At 37.8% G+C, this 4,723-nt stretch overlaps 1 long non-coding RNA gene across 1 annotated transcript; it reads left to right on the top strand.

Annotated features, from left to right (window-relative positions):
* Nucleotides 1-395: 395 nt before the first annotated feature.
* On the top strand, nucleotides 396-4,262 carry LOC116718127 (uncharacterized). Its single transcript, XR_004338879.1, has 3 exons — nucleotides 396-454; nucleotides 2,269-2,272; nucleotides 4,243-4,262. It is a non-coding gene; the product is annotated as an uncharacterized LOC116718127 (long non-coding RNA).
* Nucleotides 4,263-4,723: the final 461 nt, after the last annotated feature.

Raw genomic sequence — 4,723 nt, 5'->3', positions numbered from 1 at the left:
AAAGTACTAGTTTTACTGGCAGATTATTTTACTTATAACAAGACATTTTTCTCATATTATAAGTTGAAGTTCTGCAGGTTTCACCAACTCAAATTTAAGAGTTTATAAGACCTTTTAAGACCTTTTTGAATAAAATTTAAGACCTTTGTTGACTAGAAATGTTCAAAAGACAATAAAATGGCAATAAATTTGCACTCACCCGTTATGGACGAGAAAAAGCTATATAGCTAGCTAGCTAACAAAGGTAAATTAGCAGTGAGATCGCAGTAGCGAATAATTGAAAAAGTACCAATTCCACTGGCTGATTATTTCACTTATAGCACTTAAAAAATTATCTTGTTATAACCAGTGGAACTAGTACCTTTTGAAATCATCATTAAGGAATTATTTACTTCAAACAAGCTCTTACATCTTGCTAAAAACTTACTTGCAAGTTAGTTTTGTCTTATTTTAAGTATACTAGCATTTTTGCGCCATAAACTCTACAAAAATACTTGGTTAAATTCAGTGTTTTTGCAGTGTGAGGGAGGAGTTCATTACTAAAAAACATTAGTAAGCCTCTTTGGTTTACAAATCACAAGATCAGGCCCTGAAATGACCTGCGGATGCCCTTGGAGCTGCTTGGTTGTTTGTCCTCCTGAATCTCATGTTTTCCTTCTCTAGTTGTTGCTGTTGCAGCGTTTTTGTTATCAGACTCTGCTGAGTCCGTCTGGTATGTCTACAGGGATGATGTGGCTTCATTAACAAGGACAGCAGATGAGTCACATGGGTAGGGAGGGAGAAAACCTGGACGGATAAACCACACGTAGACGTGAAGCTGGGCCCGAAAACTCCCTGCTGCTGCTGCTGCAGAAATCACGACTGTTTTCACACATGTGCAGGAGGGAAAGTTGGTCTGGACTTTCTGTTTCTGTTTGCTCTTCACATTCTCTCATGATGCTCTCCAACAGCTGGAAAACAAACTCAGTGATGCGAACAGAGCAGGGGTTCGGTTAGCTGGTTGTCAATTTGACTTGAACTAAACTGTCAGTCATTCAGAAGAGTTTTTTTCTCAAACCAAAAGTTACAATTCAGTGATTAATGTCAGAAATCTGGGAAAAGAAATCAAAACTTTTGAGAAAAAACAAGAACATTTCTGAGTTTGTTTTTTGCAACTTTTGACTTTGGAGCTCATAAATATTCTTGTTTATTCTAAAACATTTCTGAGATTAATCTCAAAATTTCATATTTATTTTCTCTCAAATCTGAATTTTGAACTTCAGTAACTTGTTTTTACTTAATTTTTTTTAACTTAATAAAAAAAAATTTCTGAGGTATTTTTCCACAAATGTTTAATTATTTGACCCCATAGATTTCCTTGTTTTTTCTAGAAAATTTCTCAAATTAATGTAAAAGTTTTGTCCATACCTTCACACAATTTTTTTAGAATTTGGAGCTAAAAAAATTCCTTGTGTTTTTAGACAATTTCTGAGAATAATCTCAAAATTCCTGAGTTATTTTCCCACAAAATTTTTAATTTTTGGAACTCAGAAGTGTCCTCGCTTTTTCTAGAAAATTACTGAAATTGATCACAAAATTTCGAAATTGTATCCTAACAAATTTTCAACTTTTGGAGCATAGATGTTTCTTTGTTTTTACTAGAACATTTCTGAGATTAAGATAAACATTTTCTGAGTTTTTTGGTGGAAATATACTCCTATTTTTCTATCTACAATAAACTTATTACACTGTTGCATATGAACGACTCAGATTCTCAAACAAAGCAAAAAAATGTAAAAAGAAGACCGAACAATGAAACTTTGTGTTTGTGGTGGCGTTTTGGTAACAGATGAAAACAGAACCAGTCGTGGTTTTGATCTGAACCTGATTTTGAAGGTTTAGTTCAGTTTCTTTATCTTTTCATCAGATTTTCTGAGCTCTCTGCTTTGTGTCAATGAAGCTTCCTGTTGGGAATCCATCCTGAGTTTCCAGTGGTTTCCATTTTCCTCCATGCAGTCACACATTCCTCACACGCAACACCTCCTGCCAAAGTGATTGAGGAAGACAATCCTCTTAGCACAGAGCCTGTTTTCTTTCTAGGGCACAGAACGGATCCATGCAGAAGTCCTGTCGGTTCTGTAGGATCTCCCCTCTCTGTTACGTCTCTTTGTCCGCTCTGCAGCCCCCTCCTCCCCGCCTCCAACCAGCCATCATCTCCGCCTCTTTATGGCCCGAGCGAGCCAGCAGCTGCAGGGTTAATGTTTAGCAGATAGGCAGGAGGAGCAGCAGAGAGGTGGGGGGCTGGTCCACAGCTGTTGTAGTAGGCTGGGTCTGTCGGGGTGAGGAAGCCTGCCTCACTCGCCCTGGAACAATGGGAGACACGGCCGCCGCTGCAGACACAAGGACAGGCCCGGCGTAGAGGAAACCGGCTTTGGAAAGTGACCGGGGGGGATTTTCTCCTCCTCCGCAGCCGGGGAGCAGACATGTAAAGCCGAGGCTTCTGGTTCCGGCTTCTTCCTGGTGCCTTTTCGCTTTTGCCTGGGAGATTTCAGATGCTCTGACTGGATGACAGCAAGGTGAGTGCAGAGCCTGGAGCTGCAGAAGGCGATGCAGTCTCTGTGTCATAGCAAAGCAGATTTTTAATGTCTGTGACCTTTTTTTCTTTTCTTTTGCTTTATGTCAGGTTTACTGAGTGTGGGAACTGAACTAATGGAATAAATCGCATTACAACTTAAAATGAGCTCAATTGTTTCTATTTGCATGATTTATTGTTTCTCTTTTCTGAATGACAAAAGTCATCATAATTCATTTTATTTGTTGCTTTTTTGTTCATTTATTTTGGATATTTTAAATGTCTTCCAGTTCCAGTGTTAAATATTCAATAGATTTTAAAGTTTGGCGTTATTATATTGAACATAATCTCAAAGCAGCGATATTAATCGTGTATCGCAGAAACTTCTGGGACGATTTTTCGTCCGGCAGTGTTTGTTTTCAGGTCTGGTCTGAACTCGAGTCTGTTTGGGTTGCAGCTAACAAAGTGCCATAAATCTCCTGAGTGGGTGTCGGACGCCGCAGCCTGGAAGCTGCTTGTGCGGTTCCTGCTGTTTTTCATTTTTATTTGTATTTATTTTTGCTTTGATTGCTCCGACACGTCCGAGTCGTTTTTGGGAGGCGAAGCGCTCCTCTTCCAACCTGCATCCCCATCCCCCAAATATCACCCTTTGCTATCCGATTTGACTCGGTTCATATAGCCAAACACGAGACAGGAAGTGGCACTGAGGGAGCCCGTCAGCCTGATTCTGTCTCCCCCCACATCACTCCTCCTCTTTGATATTTATCTGCATTAACGTCTGCAAAAAATGGACGACTTGACCTAGATTTGTGTATCTTTTTGGAAGAAGGGAGGAAAAATTAAGTCATCTCCTGTCTTTGTTGACGCCTCCATGTGAGGATTTGGGTTTTAGTCTCTTTGTTTACATCTCCTCCTCACCCACACACTTTGCTTTCAGAGCAAGAACTTCAGTATCTCCGGATTGGCAGATGGAAAAGGTGGCGTTTGACACATCCGCAGACGGTCTTTCCTGCGCCAAATCCCTTGCAGTGAGGCTGACATGATCTAAGAAGCTTTTGTGCATTTCTTCTCACCGCTGCAGCAGCTTCCTTTGATTTATTTCCATCCTCTTGATACTTTCTGCTTTCCTTCTTTTGCCGTCAAACTGCTTCTTCAATCTTTGTATCAAAACATTTAGTCTTCAGATGATGATGACGGCTGCATCTCCTTCTATTTATTGTTTTTGTTTGTTTTCATATAAAATAAAACTTCTCTAAAACATTTCTGCCATAGAAATTAATAAAAGGTTTTAATGAAAGACATTATTTGAAGGTTAGCTGCTTCTCCGATTGACTTAAAAAAAAAAAACTCTTCTGTACATCACTTTCACTGCAAAAACTTACCAAATATTTTTATTTAGTTTCTACTGCAAATGTCTTAATGCACTTGAAATAAAGCAACTTTTCAGCAACATATTGGTGCTTATTTTAAGCAACAATTCCTCAATACTGATAAAAAAATATCTAGTTTCATTGGATGATTTTTTTTCACTTATATCAATACATTTTCCATGTTATAGGTGGAAAAAATCTGCAAGTGGATCTAGTACTTTTAAAAATCAATGATAAGAAATTATTTACTTAAAACAAGCTCTTATTTCTTGCTGAAAAGTTACTTATAAGTTTGTTATGTCTTATTTCAAATGTGCTCAGATATTTGCACTAGAAACTAGACCAAAAGTACTGGGTACAAGTTTGTGTTTTGTAGTGTACCCTTATTAATTATGTATTTATTGATATGTTGTGGTCTGTTGGAGGCAGAGAGAGACAATATACAAAGAATATTTTAGATGCAATGTTTTCTAGTTCTAATTCTTTATTCCCACATCGGATCAAGATCTCTGCGGTCAGATTCTTGAAGCTCCGGCAGACCAATAGAAACATTGGAAACATTGGAAATAAATGTTTTATAAAATGGTTTAATCACAATCAGTATTGTCATCGCAATAATCACAGAAATAATAATGTAGTTTTCCAAATATTGTGCAGATTTAGTTTTCATGTTATCTCTAAAATGGCAATCTTGGTGTTTGTAACATATGTGCTAATGTTAGCATCACTAATGTTAGACTATTTCCTGCCATTAAAATGTTAATTAATTTTGCTACTACTGTTAGCTAAAAATCCTTTCATG

Source organism: Xiphophorus hellerii, chromosome 1 (genome assembly GCF_003331165.1).
Source record: "Xiphophorus hellerii strain 12219 chromosome 1, Xiphophorus_hellerii-4.1, whole genome shotgun sequence".
NCBI classification, from domain to species: Eukaryota; Metazoa; Chordata; class Actinopteri; order Cyprinodontiformes; family Poeciliidae; genus Xiphophorus; species Xiphophorus hellerii.
The sequence above is the reverse complement of the archived record's forward strand: the minus strand, read 5'-3'. Positions and strand labels throughout refer to the sequence as shown.